The following is a 20,164-nucleotide window of genomic DNA, read 5'->3' as shown; positions in this document are numbered from 1 at the left end:
GAGAAGCCCTTAGGTCTTTCAGCTACTGGTGGGCACCACTGAAAATTGGACCTAGGATCTTATTGTAAGACGGTGTTGCAGAAGATTCTTGATAGGTCACCTATGTCAGATTTCTGATAAGGAAACAGTGGGACCCTGGGACCTGGTGGTGGGATATTTGGTTGATTGATCTGAAAGTCCCAGGCCTGCCACTTTGTCTTCCTTGTTGGAAGAGAGGTGCTTCCCTCAGGTCTTGCAGAGGTTCACCTGACACAAGAGCCTAAAAGATGTTGCATATCCTTTATCTTTTGTCCTTGTCTCCATCCAAATAAATGAGGGTCAAGTACTGATGATTACTGTCTATATTCCAGAAGGAAATAGGTATCACACTGAAGGAATTGAGGACCTGGCTAATGTATGCTAGCAAGATCTGAGCTTTTTCAGTTAAGATCTAGGAAGAAATAACCAGAGAATATTTATTTTATGGAGGTAAATGTGAGGGAATGCAAGTGAATTAATATATGTGGAGGATCAAATATCTTACTTTAGATATTCTGGAGGTTTACTTTGTAGCCTTGTATGTAATCCATTTTTATAAACATTGCATGGCTGGTTAAATAAAGCACATCTGTATGGTTTTTGAAACATTTGCTATATGTCTCCTAATTGAATTTTTTTTCCCATGATATTATTCTAACCATATGTACTTTAAATTTTCCTGGTCCATCTGACATTGACTGGTTGAGGCATGCTAAACTCTCCTTGAAAAGACATTAGGAACAAATGTGTTTAACATTTGCTAACATTTTGATATAAGGCTATTCTCCGCATTTTGACCTTTTTGAATTTAAAAATTAAAAAAAAATTTTTTTGGTTGCACTACATGGCATGTGGGATCTTACTTCCCTGACCAGGCATTGAACCCATACCCCCTGTATTGGAAGCATGGTGTCTTAACCACTGGACCACCAGGGAAGTCCCATGATTTTTGAAACTTCTTATAGATATTTAATATCAATAGAAAATTATTCATTATGCATTTTTGCTTTGTTGGTATTTTTTTAACTAAGAAATCATTTACTTTATTCACCAATATATTATCTGTAACTGCTTTCTAGACACAAATATCACACTTAGCATCATCAAAGAGAATGCTTCTTTGGCCCCTACTCTTTTTTTTTTCTTTTCATGTTTTTTTATTGAAGGATAATTGCTTTACAGAATTTTGTTGTTTTCTGTCAAACCTCAACATGAATCAGCCATCAGTTCAGTTCAGTTCAGTTCAGTCGCTCAGTCGTGTCTGACTCTCCGCGACCCCATGAATCACAGCACGCCAGGCCTCCCTGTCCATCACCAACTCCCGGAGTACACTCAAACTCATGTCCACAGAGTCGGTGATGCCATCCAGCCATCTCATTCTCCGTCGTCCCCTTCTCCTCCCGCCCCCAACCTTTCCCAGCATCAGAGTCTTTTCCAGTGAGTCAACTCGTCTCATGAGGTGGCCAAAGTATTGGAGTTTCAGCTTTAGCATCAGTCCCTCCAATGAACATCCAGGATTGATCTCCTTTAGAATGGACTGGTTGGATCTCCTTGCAGTATAAGGGACTCTCAAGAGTCTTCTCCAACACCACAGTTCAAAAGCATCGATTCTTCGGCGATCAGCTTTCTTCACAGTCCAACTCTCACATCCATACATGACCACGGGAAAAACCATTGCCTTGACTAGACGGACCTTGGTCGGCAAAGTAATGTCTCTGCTTTTTAATATACTATCAAGGTTGGTCATAACTTTCCTTCCAAGGAGCAAGCGTCTTTTAATTTCATGGCTGCAATCAGCATCTGCAGTGATTTTGGAGCCCAAAAAAACAAAGTCTGACACTGTTTCCACTGTTTTTCCATCTATTTCCCATGAAGTGATGGGACCAGATGCCATGATCTTTGTTTTCTGAATGTTGAGCTTCAAGCCAGCCTTTTCACTCTCCTCTTTCACTTTCATCAAGAGGCTTTTGAGTTCCTCTTCACTTTCTGCCATAAGGGTAGTGTCATCTGCATATCTGAGGTTATTGATATTTCTCCCGGCAATCTTGATTCCAGCTTGTGCTTCTTCCAGCCCAGCGTTCCTCATGATGTACTCTGCATATAAGTTAAATAAGCAAGGTGACAATATACAACCTTGACGCACTCCTTTTCCTATTTGGAACCAGTCTGTTGTTCCATGACCGGTTCTAACTGTTGCTTCCTGACCTGCATACAGGTTTCTCAAGAGGCAGGTCAGGTGGTCTGGGATTCCCATCTCTTTCAGAATGTTCCACAGTTTATTGTGATCCACACAGTCAAAGGCTTTGGCATAGTCAATGAAGCAGAAATAGATGTTTTTCTGAAACTCTCTTGCTTTCTCCATGATCCAGCGGATGTTGGCAATTTGATCTCTGGTGCCTCTGCCTTTTCTAAAACCTGCTTGAACATCTGGGAGTTCACGGTTTACATATTGCTGAAGCCTGGCTTGGAGAATTTTGAGCATGACTTTACTAGCGTGTGAGATGAGTGCAATTGTGCGGTAGTTTGAGCATTCTTTGGCATTGCCTTTCTTTGGGATTGGAATGAAGACTGACCTCTTCCAGTCCTGTGGCCACTGCTGAGTTTTCCAAATCTGCTGGCATATTGAGTGCAGCACTTTCACAGCATCATCTTTCAAGACTTGAAATAGCTCAACTGGAATTCCATCACCACCACTAGCTTTGTTCGTAGTGATGCTTTCTAAGGCCCACTTAACTTCACATTCCAAGATGTCTGGCTCTAGGTCAGTGATCACATTATCGTGACTATCTTGGTCGTGAAGATCTTTTTTGTACAGTTCTTCTGTGTATTCCTGCCACCTCTTCTTAATATCTTCTGCTTCTGTTAGGTCCATACTATTTCTGTCCTTTATCGAGCCCATCTTTGCATGAAAAGTTCCCTTGGAATCTCTAATTTTCTTGAAGAGGTCTCTTGTTTTTCCTATTCTGTTGTTTTCCTCTATTTCTTTGCATTGATCACTGAGGAAGGCTTTCTTATTTCTCCTTGCTATTCTTTGGAACTCTGCATTCAGATGCTTATATCTTTCCTTTTCTCCTTTGCTTTTCGCCTCTCTTCTTTTTACAGCTATTTGTAAGGCCTCCTCAGACAGCCATTTCGCTCTTTTGCATTTCTTTTCCATGGGGATGGTCTTGGTCCCTGTCTCCTGTACAATGTCACGAACCTCCGTCCAGAGTTCATCAGGCACTCTATCAATCAGATCTAGTCCCTTAAATCTATTTCTCACTTCCACTGCATAATCATAAGGGATTTGATTGAAGTCATATCTGAATGGTCTAGTGGTTTTCCCTACTTTCTTCAATTTAAATCTGAACTTCGCAATAAGGAGTTCATGATCTGAGCCACAGTCAGCTCCTGGTCTTGTTTTCGCTAACTGTATACAGCTTCTCCATCTTTGGTTGCAAAGAATATAATCAATCTGATTTCGGTGTTGACCATCTGGTGATGTCCATGTGTAGAGTCTTCTCTTGTGTTGTTGGAAGAGGGTGTTTGCTATGACCAGTGCATTCTCTTCACAAAACTCTATTAGCCTTTGCCCTGCTTCATTCCGTGCTCCAAGGCCAAATTTGCCAGTTACTCCAGGTGTTTCTTGACTTCCTACTTTTGCATTCCAGTCCCCTAGAATGAAAAGGACATCTTTTTTGGGTGTTAGTTCTAAAAGGTCTTGTAGGTCTTCATAGAACCGATTAACTTCGGCTTCTTCAGCATTACTGGTTGGGGCATAGGCCTGGATTACTGTAATATTGAATGGTTTGCCTTGGAAACGAACAGAAATCATCCTGTCATTTTTAAGATTGCATCCAAGTACTGCATTTCGAACTCTTTTGTTGACCATGATGGCTACTCCATTTCTTCTAAGGGATTCCTGCCCACAGTAGTAGATATAATGGTCATCCGAGTTAAATTCACCCATTCCAGTCCATTTTAGTTCACTGATTCCTAGAATGTCGACATTCACTCTTGCCATCTCCTGTTTGACCACTTCCAATTTGCCTTGATTCATGGACCTAACATTCCAGGTTCCTATGCAATATTGCTCTTTACAGCACCGGACCTTGTTTCTATCATTGGTCACATCCACAACTGGGTATTGGTTTTGCTTTTGCTCCATCCCTTTATTCCTTCTATAGTTATTTCTCCACTGAGCTCCAGTAGCATACTGGACGCGACGCGAGAGACGCCGGCCCCGGCGGCGCAGACGCGACGCGAGAGACGCCGGCCCCGGCGGCGCAGACGCGACGCGAGAGACGCCGGCCCCGGCGGCGCAGACGCGACGCGAGAGACGCCGGCCTCGGCGCAACGAGCCACGCAAAGAGGTGCGGCCGTGAGGAGCTACCCCACGCCTGAGGCCAGGGCCGGCGGCCGAGAGGAGCTACCCCACGTCCAACAGGCGGTGGCTGCGCGGGCGCAGGAGGGCCGAGAGGAGCTACTCCGCGTTCAAGGTCAGGAGGGGGGGCCTTGAGGAGATACCCCTCGTCCAAGGTAAGGTACAGCAGCTGCACTTTGCTGGAGCGGATGTGAAGAGATTTTCCACGACCAAGGTAAGAGAAACCGAAATAAGACGGTAGGTATTGCTAGGGGGCACCAGAAGGCAGACAAACTGAAATCATAATCACAGGAAACTAGCTGATCTAATCACATGGACCACAGCCGAATGTGGTCCCCTGGAGAAGGGAATGGCAAACCACTTCAGTATACTTGCCTTGAGAATCCCGTGAACAGTAACAAAGGGCAAAATGATAGGATACTGAATGAGGAATCAGCCATAGGTATACGTAAATCCCCTCCCTTTTGAACCTCCCTGCCATCTCTCTCTCCATCCTACGCCTCTAGGTTGATACAGAGCCCCTGTTTGAGTTTCCTGAGCCATATAGCAAATTCCTATTGGTTGCTTTACATAATGTAAGTTTCCATGTTACTCTTTCCGTACATCTCACCCTCTCCTCCCTTCTCCCTATTTCCATAAGTCTGTTCTCTATGTCTGCTTCTCCATTGCTGCCCTGTAAATAAGTTGTTCAGTGCCATTCTTCTAGATTTCATATATATGTGTTCAGTTCAGTTCAGTTGCTCAGTCGTGTCCGACTCTGCGCGACCCCATGAATCACAGCACGCCAGGCCTCCCTGTCCATCACCAACTCCTGGAGTACACTCAAACTCATGTCCACAGAGTCGGTGATGCCATCCAGCCATCTCATTCTCCGTCGTCCCCTTCTCCTCCCGCCCCCAACCTTTCCCAGCATCAGAGTCTTTTCCAGTGAGTCAACTCGTCGCATGAGGTGGCCAAAGTATTGCAGTTTCAGCTTTAGCATCAGTCCTTCCAATGAACACCCAGGATTGATCTCCTTTAGAATGGACTGGTTGGATCTCCTTGCAGTATAAGGGACTCTCAAGAGTCTTCTCCAACACCACAGTTCAAAAGCATCAATTCTTCGGCGATCAGCTTTCTTCACAGTCCAACTCTCACATCCATACATGACCACAGGAAAAACCATTGCCTTGACTAGACGGACCTTGGTTGGCAAAGTAATGTCTCTGCTTTTTAATATACTATCAAGGTTGGTCATAACTTTCCTTCCAAGGAGCAAGCGTCTTTTAATTTCATGGCTGCAATCAGCATCTGCAGTGATTTTGGAGCCCAAAAAAACAAAGTCTGACACTGTTTCCACTGTTTTTCCATCTATTTCCCATGAAGTGATGGGACCAGATGCCATGATCTTTGTTTTCTGAATGTTGAGCTTCAAGCCAGCCTTTTCACTCTCCTCTTTCACTTTCATCAAGAGGCTTTTGAGTTCCTCTTCACTTTCTGCCATAAGGGTAGTGTCATCTGCATATCTGAGGTTATTGATATTTCTCCCGGCAATCTTGATTCCAGCTTGTGCTTCTTCCAGCCCAGCGTTCCTCATGATGTACTCTGCATATAAGTTAAATAAGCAAGGTGACAATATACAGCCTTGACGTACTCCTTTTCCTATTTGGAACCAGTCTGTTGTTCCATGTCCAGTTCTGACTGTTGCTTCCTGACCTGCATACAGGTTTCTCAAGAGGCAGGTCAGGTGGTCTGGTATTCCCAGCTCTTTCAGAATGTTCCACAGTTTATTGTGATCCACACAGTCAAAGGCTTTGGCATAGTCAATGAAGCAGAAATAGATGTTTTTCTGAAACTCTCTTGCTTTCTCCATGATCCAGCGGATGTTGGCAATTTGATCTCTGGTGCCTCTGCCTTTTCTAAAACCTGCTTGAACATCTGGGAGTTCACGGTTTACATACTGCTGAAGCCTGGCTTGGAGAATTTTGAGCATGACTTTACTAGCGTGTGAGATGAGTGCAATTGTGCGGTAGTTTGAGCATTCTTTGGCATTGCCTTTCTTTGGGATTGGAATGAAGACTGACCTCTTCCAGTCCTGTGGCCACTGCTGAGTTTTCCAAATCTGCTGGCATATTGAGTGCAGCACTTTCACAGCATCATCTTTCAAGACTTGAAATAGCTCCACTGGAATTCCATCACCTCCACTAGCTTTGTTAGTAGTGATGCTTTCTAAGGCCCACTTGACTTCACATCCAAGATGTCTGGCTCTAGGTCAGTGATCACGTTATCGTGACTATCTTGGTCGTGAAGATCTTTTTTGTACAGTTCTTCTGTGCATTCCTGCCACCTCTTCTTAATATCTTCTGCTTCTGTTAGGTCCATACCATTTCTGTCCTTTATAGAGCCCATCTTTGCATGAAATGTTCCCTTGGAATCTCTAATTTTCTTGAAGAGGTCTCTTGTTTTTCCTATTCTGTTGTTTTCCTCTATTTCTTTGCATTGATCACTGAGGAAGGCTTTCTTATCTCTCCTTGCTATTCTTTGGAACTCTGCATTCAGATGCTTATATCTTTCCTTTTCGCCTCTCTTCTTTTCACAGCTATTTGTAAGGCCTCCTCAGACAGCCATTTCGCTCTTTTGCATTTCTTTTCCATGGGGATGGTCTTGGTCCCTGTCTCCTGTACAATGTCACGAACCTCCGTCCAGAGTTCATCAGGCACTCTATCTATCAGATCTAGTCCCTTAAATCTATTTCTCACTTCCACTGTATAATCATAAGGGATTTGATTGAGGTCATATCTGAATGGTCTAGTGGTTTTCCCTACTTTCTTCAATTTAAGTCTGGACTTCGCAATAAGGAGTTCATGATCTGAGCCACAGTCAGCTCCTGGTCTTGTTTTCGCTAACTGTATACAGCTTCTCCATCTTTGGTTGCAAAGAATATAATCAATCTGATTTCGGTGTTGACCATCTGGTGATGTCCATGTGTAGAGTCTTCTCTTGTGTTGTTGGAAGAGGGTGTTTGCTATGACCAGTGCATTCTCTTCACAAAACTCTATTAGCCTTTGCCCTGCTTCATTCCGTGCTCCAAGGCCAAATTTGCCAGTTACTCCAGGTGTTTCTTGACTTCCTACTTTTGCATTCCAGTCCCCTAGAATGAAAAGGACATCTTTTTTGGGTGTTAGTTCTAAAAGGTCTTGTAGGTCTTCATAGAACTGATTAACTTCGGCTTCTTCAGCATTACTGGTTGGGGCATAGGCCTGGATTACTGTAATATTGAATGGTTTGCCTTGGAAACGAACAGAAATCATCCTGTCATTTTTAAGACTGCATCCAAGTACTGCATTTCGGACTCTTTTGTTGACCATGATGGCTACTCCATTTCTTCTAAGGGATTCCTGCCCACAGTAGTAGATATAATGGTCATCCGAGTTAAATTCACCCATTCCAGTCCATTTTAATTCACTGATTCCTAGAATGTCGACGTTCACTCTTGCCATCTCCTGTTTGACCACTTCCAATTTGCCTTGATTCATGGACCTAACATTCCAGGTTCCTATGCAATATTGCTCTTTACAGCACCGGACCTTGCTTCTATCACTGGTCACATCCACAACTGGGTATTGGTTTTGCTTTTGCTCCATCCCTTTATTCCTTCTATAGTTATTTCTCCACTGAGCTCCAGTAGCATACTGGGCACCTACCGACCTGGGGAATTCCTCATTCAGTATCCTATCATTTTGCCCTTTGTTACTGTTCATGGGGTTCTCAAGGCAAGTATACTGAAGTGGTTTGCCATTCCCTTCTCCAGTGGACCACATTCGGATGTGGTCCATGTGATCAGATCGGCTAGTTTCCTGTGATTATGATTTCAGTGTGTCTGCCCTCTGGTGCCCCCTAGCAATACCTACCGTCTTATTTGGGTTTCTCTTACCTTGGTCGTGGAAAATCTCTTCACATCCGCTCCAGCAAAGTGCAGCCGCTGTACCTTACCTTGGGTGAGGGGTATCTCCTATGGTATTTATTTGATATTAATATGACTCACTGGAAAAGACTCTGATGCTGGGAAAGGCTGGAGGCGGGAGGAGAAGGGGATGACAGAGAGTGAGATGGCTGGATGGCATCACTGACTCTGTGGACATGACTTTGAGTGAACTCTGGGAATTGGTGATAGACAGGGAGTCCTGGCGTGCTGTGATTCATGTGGTCGCAGAGAGTCGGACACGACTGAGCGACTGAACTGAACTGAACTGAATATGATATTACTATTTCTGACTCATTTCACTCTGTGTAATAGGTTATAGGTTCATCCACCTCATCAGAACTGACTCAAATGCATTCCTTTTTATGGCTGAGTAATATTCCATTGTGTAGATGTACCACAACTTCTTTATCTGTTCATCTGTCGATGGACATCTAGGTTGCTTCCTTGTTCTAGCTATTGTAAATAGTGCTGCATTGAGCAATGGGATACATGTGTCTTTTTCAATTTTGGTTTCTTCAGGGCATATGCCTAGAAGTGGGATTGCTGGGTCATATGGTGGTTTTATTTCTAGTTTTTAAAGGAATCTCCATACTGTCTTCCATAGGCTGCCTCAATTTACATTCCCACCAACAATGCAAGAGTGTTTCCTTTTCTCCACAACCTCTCCAGCATTTGTTGTTTGTAGACTTTTTGATGATGGCCATTCTGACCAGTGTAAGGTGATATCTCATTGTAGTTTTGATTTGCATTTCTCTAATAATGAGCGATGTTGAGCATCTTTTCATGTGTTTGTTAGCCGTCTGTATGTCTTCTTTGGAGAAATGTCTGTTTAAGTCTTTTTCCCATTTTTTGATTGGGTTGTTTGTTTTTCTGGCATTGAGTTGTATGAGCTACTTGTATATTTTGGAAATCAATCCTTTGTCAGTTGTTTCATTTGCTATTATTTTCTGAGGGTTGTCTTTTCACCTTGCTTATAGTTTCCTTTGCTGTGCAAAAGCTTTTAAGTTTAATCAGGTCCCACTTGTTTACTTTTGTTTTTGTTTCTGTTACTGTAAGAGGTGGGCCATTGAGGATCTTGCTTTGATTTATGTCATCAAGTGTTCTGCCTATGTTTTCCTCTAAGAGTTTTATAGTTTCTGGTCTTACATTTAAGTCTTTAATCCATTTTGAGTTTATCTTTGTGTGTGGTGTTAGGAAGTATTCTAATTTCATTCTTTTACATATAGCTGTCCATTTTTCCAAGCACCATTTATTGAAGAGGCTTTTTTTGCCTCATTGTATATTCTTGCCTCCTTTGTCAAAATAAGGTACCCATAGGTTCATGGATTTATTTCTGGGCTTTCTATCTTGTTTCATTGATCTATATTTCTGTTTTTGTGCCAATACCATACTGTCTTGATGACTGTAGCTTTATACTATAATCTGAAGTCAGGAAGGTTGATTCCTCCAGCTCCATTCTTCTTTCTCAAGATTGCTTTGGCTATTTGGGATCTATTGTGTTTCCATATGAATTGTGAAATTTTTTGTTCTAGTTCTGTGAAAAGTGCCATTGGTAATTTGATAGGGATCACACTGAATCTGTAGATTGCATTTGGTAATATAGTCATTTTCACAATATTGATTCTTCCTACCCAGGAACATGGAATATCTCTCCATCTGTTTATGTCATCTTTGGTTTCTTTTACTAGTGTCTTATAATTTTCTGCATACAGTTCTTCTGTCTCCTTGGGTAAGTTTATTCCTAGCTATTTAATTCTTTTTGTTGCAGTGGTGAATGGGATTGATTCCTTAATTTCTCTTTCTGATTTTTCATTGTTAGTGTATAGAAATACAAGTGATTTCTGTGTATTGATTTTGTATCTTGCAGCTTTGTTGGTATTTTTAAAGCTTGAATTTTGTCTTTTAACAGGGTTGCAAATGCTATTTCAATGTATTCACTTGCTTATTCTAATTTGTCTACTGTTCATTTTTCATTACTTTATGTTAGCATTTTGAGGCTTATGCATATATATGCATATATAATTTATATGTGTGATTTAGTCTGTTGTATTTTGTTTATGAAGAATTCTAATAGGGAAATTGAGCATATCTACTTTTCAGTGGGGTAACATCTATCAGCCCAAAACAGTGTGCTTGACCTCAACTCTGTCAATTGCTTTATGCTATTAAAAATATGGCCTATTAATTGTTTGCTTCTATCTTCTGAATTAAAGAAATGATTGAAATTTTGTTTTAAATTCTACTATCTATATATTAAAAGTGATGTTTTAAAGTCTACATTTAAGTAGTTGAATGAATCCCTATTTTAAATTTTACTATAATTGGTCAAAAAATTGTTGATTACCTATATACTTATCTTTTTAATTACCAGAATCAGGACAGGAAATATGGTACACCATTATCTCCCACCTGATATCAGTCTTCATGTCTTTGTCAACCTAATTTACCATCACATAATTATTATTTTCCGGAGAAGGCCATGGCAAGCCACTCCAGTACTCTTGCCTAGAAAATCCCATGGATGGAGGAGCCTGGTAGGCTGCAGTCCGTGGGGTCGCTAAGGGTCGGACATGACTGAGCGACTTCACTTTCACTTTTCACTTTCACACATTGGAGAAGGAAATGGCAACCCACTCCAGTGTTCTTGCCTGGAGAATCCCGGGGACGGGGGAGCCTGGTGGGCTTCTGTCTATGGGGTCACACAGAGTCGGACACGACTGAAGTGACTTGAAAAAAAATTATTATTTTATTGTGATTTTTTTCTTTAAGATCTATTTCAATAAGAGGATTAAAAAGATTTTTTTGTAACTCTGTTTACCAAAGTCACACCAAATTCTACATAATTATTTTGTTTCAGTGCTTATGGGTCATCCTATATTTCTTCCTTTTCACTTACACCTTGCTGCTTTGATGTATGTCTAATGGGAATTTGGGGGGGGGGGGGTACATGAGTGTTATATCTTGAGATATCGTCTGCCACTTTTACATGTGAATAACTTGAAAATATAGAGAATTTTTATTTACAAAAATATTTTGCCCTCCTCAGTGCTCTTTCATTGTGTTTTAACATTTGATGTTTCTGAGTAGAAATCTGAGTCCAGCCAGACTTTATTCATTCTTTTGTTTTACTTATATGTTGAATCTGGCAACTTGTATTCATTTTGTATTGTTGATAATTTAAAATTTATCACATATTTAGGTGTAGAATTTTTATTCATTTGAAAGTGAAGAATCCTCTACATTTGTAGACCCAAGGATTACTTCATCCTGGGAAAGATTGTTTCTATAAGGTTTTTGATTTTTTGGTTCAGGTTCACTGCCATTCTCCCAAGGGAACATAACAGTTTTAAGGGTGGTGCTCCTTTACCTGCTCTATATACAGTTTTCCTTTTTCTCTCATTTATTCCATTGTCATTTCATCTAGAATTTCACACTTTTTTCAGGGTTATCCTTTACATTATTACATCAATCTCTTTTTTTTTTTATAGTGTCTTTTCTCCCATTTTAGTCTCCAATATGGATTTTTAATCTGCACTTGCATTTGAAGTTTGCTTGTAATTTGATTATTTCTCACTCTCCTTTTTACATCTCTACTTGAATCAATTTTTATTTCCTTTGTAAAATTCACGAAGGCACCTGGGAAATACATTCTAAATTTTAAAACTATTTTTGCAATAGAAAGTCATTTTATAGATCTGCTCTTTAATTTCTAGGAACAATATTCTCTCTTTCTTCAATTAAAGTATACTTTCAGAACTCCCATTTTTGTTTTCAAGTTGTTTGTTCTATAAATCCTTTTGTTTTCGGATTGTTTGTTTTGTGAATCCTCAGATGGCCAGAGAGTTATACAGTTTCAGTAGACACAGGGCAGCTAAAACATTCTTATCCTTGTCACTACTCATGTGATAGTTTCAGGATATAGATCTGAAAGTCAGGTGTGGGTTCAATTCAGTTCAGTTGCTCAGTTGTGTCCGACCCTTTGTGACCCCATGAACCACAGCACACCAGGCCTCCCTGTCCATCACCAACTCCCGGAGTTTACCCAAACTCATGTCCATTGAGTCAGTGATGTCATCCAATTATCTCATCCTCTGTCGTCCCCTTTTCCTCCTGCCCTCAACCTTTCCCAGCATCAGGGTCTTTTCAAGTAAGTCAGCTCTTCGCATCAGGTGGCCAAAGTACTAGAGTTTCAGCTTCAACATCAGTCCTTCCAATGAACACCCAGGACTGATCTCCTTTAGGATGGACTGGTTGGATCTCCTTGCAGTCCAAGGGATTCTCAAGAGTCTTCTCCAACACCGCAGTTCAAAAGCATCAATTCTTCGGCGCTCAGCTTTCTTTATAGTCCAATTCTCACATCCATACATGACTACGGGAAAAACCATAGTCTTGACTACATGGACCTTTGTTGACAAAGTAATGTCTCTGCTTTTTAATATGCTGTCTAGGTTGGTCATAACTTTCCTTCCAAGGAGTAAGCATCTTTTAATTCAGTCTCTCCTTAATGTTCAGAACCTTGCAAGTGACCTGAGTCTGCAGGATTGTGGTTAAGTGTATGTGCCCTTTGACAGCTCAGGTTATTTAACCAAGTTAGAGACTCAGGTCACAGTTTTTTGAACTAGCTTATTTAAGTTTGTACTCCTACTCAAGTATCCACTGCTTCCACAACTTGTCCTGGCTTGACTTTAATTCATAAAGACTTTATCATGGATAAATAAGCATTCTGAAGAGTCATGCATCAATGGCTGGCCCTTCTATTCTTTGTTATGACTATTCGGTGAAATAGATGCATACAGGGGGGACAAGGCAGTTGCAAACCTTTCATCAGCTAGCTCTGAAGATTGCAGGAAAAGTAGGGAGGGTCCAGAGTTTGATCTGACTTTACTTGGTGTCATATGATTTATGCTAGAGGATGGAGCTTGTGATGAATAGTCCAAGAATGTAATTCTCAGTCTTTCATATCAAAAATGTAATTGTTCAAGTCCTGGCAAGATTTTGGCCAATGTCTCTTATTTCTCAAAACTGTCACTTTTGGGGCCTTAATTCTCAATGTTTCTTTGTATGTATACTCTTTACAATGGTCCCCTATAGTTTCTTCCCAAATGGTGTGGGCTATATTTCCCTACCCCTTGTGCCTGGGCTGTCCTTGTGATGGGCTATGGTCAAAGGAATATTGTGGAAGTTATAATGTGCCCATCCTGAGCCTAGACTTCAGAGGCTTCATGTACTTCTGCCCTGAGTCTTTAGCTACAGCCACTGCTATGAGAATAAGCCTGGACTAATTTGTGAGAGAATGAGGGATCACTTGAAAGAGAGCCAAGTTGTCCCAGATGAAGTCATTGAAGGTCAGCCAGTTCTCAGGAAACCTGTCAACTGTCCACATAAATGAGCCCAGCTGAGATCAGCTTTAATCAGGCCCAGACCAGCAATTTATAGCCAGTTTACAGACTCATGAGAAATAATATATGGTTGTAATTTTAATCTCGTAAGTCTTGGAATGTTTGTTAGGCAGCAATAACTAACTGATACTGCTACATTTAGGCACATAAGTTGTTTAAAGATCCATGAAACAAGTGACAAATTGCACCTCAGATAAGTTGGAATGACTTACTTTCTCACCAGCAGAAATGCACTGTACCCTAACTACCAATTGTCTTCAATGTGTATTTTTTAGGTGCAACTTAATTAGTGAAAATGGTCTCTCAATTTAATTTTCACCTACTTGATTCACAGGGCTGTTTTAAATATTTTTCGTGCATTCTTTTTAATTTTAAATCATTGGCCAAAGCTTTTGAATGTCTTTTGTCCCATTTTTCTCTTGTATACTTTTGTGCAGACACTTTAAACTTAGCCATATGCATTACAGCATGCTGGAATCTTCAAATGGATGTTTAAGAACATTACTAGTAGAAACAAGCCAAGGAACATTAAATGCTGCTGTATATTAAGCACAATGCTATGAACTTCACATTTGTTATCCCACAGAACCCCAACAACTTTTTTTCTCTTGAATTTATTTTTTATTAACTAGACTTGAGTTTAAAGAGGGACACTGAGTAATTAATACGTCATATCGTTAAGAGCTAGATTTAGTCTGAGATCTTTCCCTTGAAAGTCTGTCTCTCTTGATTCTTAAAACAGTGAGAAAACAAAACCAAAATAGAAAATGATGCAGGCAATGGCGGGGGGTGGCATAAATTCCACAGAGGACAAGCAGATTATATTCCCTAAGCATAACCCATCATGAGAAACACGGGGCTGGATGAGGCACAAGCTGGAATCAAGATTGCCGGGAGAAATATCAATAACCTCAGATATGCAGATGACACCACCCTTATGGCAGAAAGCGAAGAAGAACCAAAGAGCCTCTTGATCAAAATGAAAGAAGAGAGTGAAAAAGTTGGATTAAAGCTCAACATTCAGAAAACTAAGATCGTGGCATCTGGTCTCATCACTTCATGGCAAATAGATGGGGAAACAATGAAAACAATGACAGACTTTATTTTTGGGGGTTGGGGGGGACTCCAAAATCACTGCAGATGGTGACTGCAGCCATGAAATTAAAAGGTGCTTGCTCCTTGGAAGAAAAATTATGACCAACCTAGACAGCATATTAAAAAGTAGAGACGTTACTTTGCCAACAAAGGTCCACCTAGTCAAAGCAATGGTTTTTCCAGTAGTCATGTATGTATGTGAGAGTTGGACTATAAAGAAAGCTGAGTGCTGAAGAATTGATGCTTTTGAACTGTGGTGTTGGAGAAGACTCTTGAGAGTCCTTTGGACTGCAAGGAGATCCAACCAGTCCATCCTAAAGGAAATCAGCCCCGAATATTCATTGGAACAACTGATGCTGAAGCTGAAACTCCAATACTTTGGCCACCTGATGTAAAGAACTGACTCATTTGAAAAGACCCTGATGCTGGGAAATATTGGAGGTGGGAGGAAAGCGGACGACAGAGATTGAGATGGTTGGATGGCATCACCGATGTGATGGACATGAGTTTGAGTAAGCTCCGGGAGTTAATGATGGACAGGGAAGCCTGGTGTGCTGCAGTCCATGGGGTCGCAGAGAGTCAGACACAACTGAGTGACTGAACTGAACTGAAGCATAACCCTAACAATTTTTAAGGTAAATAATATAAATAACTGAAGTTTATACATAAAGGAAAATTTAATGTAAATAATTTTAAGAACTTGGAACAAGTAAATGGTGAAATCACATTAAAAAAATGTTTTTGGCTGTGCCACACAACATGTAGGACCAGAGATCAAACTCACATCCCATGCAATGCAAGTGCTGAGTTTTAACCATTGGACCACCAAGGGAAGTCCATAGAATCATATTTTAAAACCATATTATTTGAAAATCCATACTCTTCACCACTATACTCCTTTCCTAAATAGAGATGTTACACTTCCGAGGACAGGGAACCCAGTGATATTTGGTTTTGTTTTTTCTGTCTGGCTGTGTTTCAATGCCTAATCCATGCTTTCATTAGTGAAACATCCTTCTGGAGAATAATAAATTGTTGATAAACATTCATACTTAATAATGGCCTGCCACTTTGTGCTCTTTAATAAGTTTTAAATGTATATATATTTAGCTGCTCTGGGTATTATTTGCAGCATGTGGAATCTTTCTTTTGTTGCAGCATGCAAACTGCTAGTTACAGTGTGTGTGATCTAGTTCTCTGAACAGGGATTGAAACTGTGTGCCCTGTAATGGCAACGCAGAGTCTTAGCCACTGGACCAGGGAAATGAAAGTAGCTCAGTTGTGTCCAACTATTTGCGATCCCATGGACTGTAGCCTACCATGCTCCTCTGTCCATGGAATTCTCCAGGCAAGAATACTGGTGTGCATTGCCATTCCCTCCTCCAGGGGATCTTCTTGGCGCAGAGATCGAACCCAGGTCTCCCACATTGTGGGCAGATTCTTTATTATTTGAGCCACCAGTGAAGCCTCCGGATCACCAGGGGAGTCCCTTTAATAAGTATTTTGATGGAAAGGTGGGTGAGGGCAAATTAGTCAACTGCCATTCTAACCTGACACTTCTGTTATCAAAACATTATAAACTTGAAGTCACAGTGAGGATTCCCAAGTGACACAGTGGTAAAGAATCCACCTGCCAATGTAGGAGACGCAGGCTTGATCCCTGGGTTGAGAAGATTCCCTGGAGCGGGAAATGGCAACCCACTCCAGTATTCTTGCCTGAGAAATCCCATGAACAGAGGCTACAGTCCACAGGGTTGCAAAGAGTTGGACATGACTGAGCAGGAGCATATTTAGATTACAAATTTTGTTATTTGACTTCCAGACTTTAAAATCTTTATGGTTCTCCATTACTTACAGACTTAATTCTAAAATCTGGGAGCCTTTTACAATCAACTCCCAATCTTTCTTTTCAGTTATCCCTGACTCAACTCTCTCTTTTTTCCAGTTAATCTGAACTATTCAAATGTACTAGTTTTCAAGTACATTCTTCCTTCAGTCCCTATGCTATTCTTTCTTCTTAGGATGCACTTCCCCTTTTATTCATTCAGTGAACTCTTGTTCTTCTTTTAAAGACTTCTTAGTGGAGACCTCCAATTTGCCTGGCCATAATTAGCAAGCTTTCTCAGATCATAGATAGCACACCTCCATCTTAGCACTTACATCATATTGTACTTAAATATTTAACTTGACCACAAATTTGTATGCTCTCTAAGTACTATTCATCTTTAAAATGAAGCTCAGCAAAGAGGAAATATTGAATTAATTAATAGCATTAAAATATACTCAAGAAACAGAAAAATAGCCAGTGAGAGAATACAAACAAACAAGAGGCATACAGATTAAAAAAGACAAAATTCCTCAATTCACACACAACATAATTGTCTACATTGAAAATTCCAAGAGATCTAACAAAAGCTCCTTGAACTAATAAATGAGTTTAGCAAAATCACAGGTTGCAAGGTAACTATGTCCCCCAAAACTCCTACTTTTCTCCATTCTAGCAATGAACAAGTTTGTGTTAATCATATTTTCTATTTTCTATATTTCATGATGTCTTGACACCTTAGGGGACTTTAGGGGAGAGATTGCCCCTCCCAGGGCTAGTTAATTTCTAGAGGCAGAAAACAACTTTCCTATGAGCACATCTTTCATATACAAACCAATTCTGGTCCATACTCCCAGTCATCTCCTGTATCTAACTCTCCAAGTCACCGCTGGACCAAGTACAGAGTAACTCGGTTCCCCTAGCCCAGAGTCCACTGAAATTATTCACACCATCAAATCCTAAATTTGTTTAAATTTGCCTGCTCTGATTCCTCTATGCTTTCCTGCAAAGAACAATATAGAAACTCTCTCTGGGCTGTGCCCTACCCTTGCCCTTGTGCCCCTGTGCTTCCCCACATGGTTTCTCATGGCTCTTGTTTCTAGGGATCTGTGAGTATAAACTTCCGTGAAAATCAGTGTTGTCTCTGCATACCTCCATGTCCCTAACTGATTAAAATAAATCCCAGATACATTTTAATACAAGGTGAAATTCAAAATTAAAATTAATGCTTTTTACAGTAGTACCAAATAAAAGAAATGCTTAGGTAACAAAATATATGTAGAATCTGAGTGCTGAAAACTTCAAATTCTGATGAGGTCAAAGAACGTAAGTAAATTCAGAAATATATTAATTTTATGGATTAGAATACTCTAAGAAGTGGGAAGATCATCAAAATATCAGTTTTTCTGAAATTTATCCATAAATTTAACATAGTCACAATTAAGACCCCAGCAGAAATTTTTTTTGTAGATACTGACAAACTGAATCTAAAATTTATAACACACGAGTACATTTGTATGATAATAAAGCACAGAATTGAGAATAGCCAAAACATTTTGAAAAGAAGAACAAAATTGGAGGACTCACACTATCTGATTTTAAGATAGTATAAATCTATATAATTAAGATAGTGCACTATTGGCAAAAGGATAGATAGGTCAGTGGTATAGAATAGAGATTCCAGAAAGAGATCAATACAAATTTGGTCATTTTATTTTTGAAAATTTTCAAAGGCAATTCAATCAAGAGAAGGTAGTCCTTTCAATAAATAATGCTGAAATAATTGGACATTTTATGTAACACACACACACACACACACACACACACAAACTCATGACTTCACCATAAAAATAGACAAATAATGAACCAAAATTATAAAGCAGAACATAAACAAACTCTTTGTAAACTTGAGTTATTCAAAGAGTTTTTGGGTATGATGCTAAAAGCTTGCTTCATTGAAGAAAAAAGTTGATCAATTTAACTCCATCAACCTTAGAATCTTTACTCTGTGAAAGATACTACCAAGAGAATGAAAAGGCATGCCATTTCCCTGGGAGGAAGTATTTAGAGGTCACAAGTCTGACAAAAAACTTTTATCTAGAAAGGACAAAACACTTTCAAAAGTCACAATATGGAAGGAAATAATCCATTTAAAAGTGGACAAAAGTTTTAAATAAACACTTCACCAAAAATGGAAAATAAACATTATGTGGATGCTCATCCTCACTAGTCATTAAGAAAATGCAAATTGAAATCACAAAACGGTTCTACTACACCTATACAACTGTCTGCATTTCAATCAGACAGAAGGTTTCTTGAATATACTACAAATGTTTCTACCTATCTTCTGACCTTGCCACATTCATCTGGGATACCCTGCCTTCCTTCACTGCCAACTCCTACTGATTCTTTAATACTCAATCAAGTTGGACACCATTGATTCTGAGAAGACTTCTGTTAGAACTTTAGCTTCATCCCCTTCACTTGGGTCTGGATTAGGGCCTTGATGGCCCTCCATGTGATCCATCACTTCATCTGTCAAATATATAGTACTAACTGGCTTAATGGTGACTGCAGCCATGAAATTAAAAGTTGTTTGTTTGAAGTTTTGCTCTGCCAATTACAAGTTATATAACCTTGATTAATTTATTCCCCCTAAACTTATCATTGGTAAAGTGAAAAAGTAATAACTATTTTTTATGTTAATAGCGTTTATTAGTGGTATAAAAAATACTGTTTAGCACAGTATCTACAACACAATCAATGTAATAAATGATCATGATGATAAAAAAAAAAGAAAATCTATGACAAACCTAGACAGCATATTAAAAAGCAAAGACAGCACTTTGCCAACAAAGATCTGTATAGTCAAAGCTATGATTTTTCCAGTGGTCATGGACAGATGTGAGAGTTGGACCATAAAGAAAGCTGAATGCTGAAGATGCTTTTGAATTGTGGTACTAGAGAAGACTCTTGAGAATTCCTTGGACAGCAAGGAGATCAAACCCATCAATCCTAAAGGAAATCAACCCTGAATATTCACTGGAAGGACTGATGCTGAAGCTACAATCTTTTGGCCACCTGACGTGAAGAGACGACTTATTAGAAGAGCCAACCCATTGGTGAAGACCCTGATGCTCGAAAGATTGTCAGAAAAAGGAGGTGACAGAGGATGAGATGGTTGGATGGCATCACCAACTCAATGGACATGAGTTTGAACAAACTCCAGGAGATAGTGAAGGACAGGGAAGCCTGGCACACTATAGTCTATGGGGTTACAGAGTCAGACATGACTTAGCAACTGAACAACAACAACTGGTTTAATTAGAGATTTTAATATTCTCAACTCTGATCTCCATTAAGTCAGAGATTCCATCTTCTTTAATATCTCCAGAAATTAGCATATTTTAAAAATTGTTGAGTGAGTGAATAAATTTACATGAGAAAAGTTCTATGTTCCTTCATGTAATCTCAGCCTCTGCTTGACCTCCCTGTCCTAA

This window comes from Moschus berezovskii, chromosome 3 (genome assembly GCF_049115385.1).
Source record: "Moschus berezovskii isolate FMDL1 chromosome 3, NW_MosBer_1.0, whole genome shotgun sequence".
NCBI lineage: Eukaryota > Metazoa > Chordata > Mammalia > Artiodactyla > Moschidae > Moschus > Moschus berezovskii.
This window is presented reverse-complemented; position numbering follows the sequence as displayed.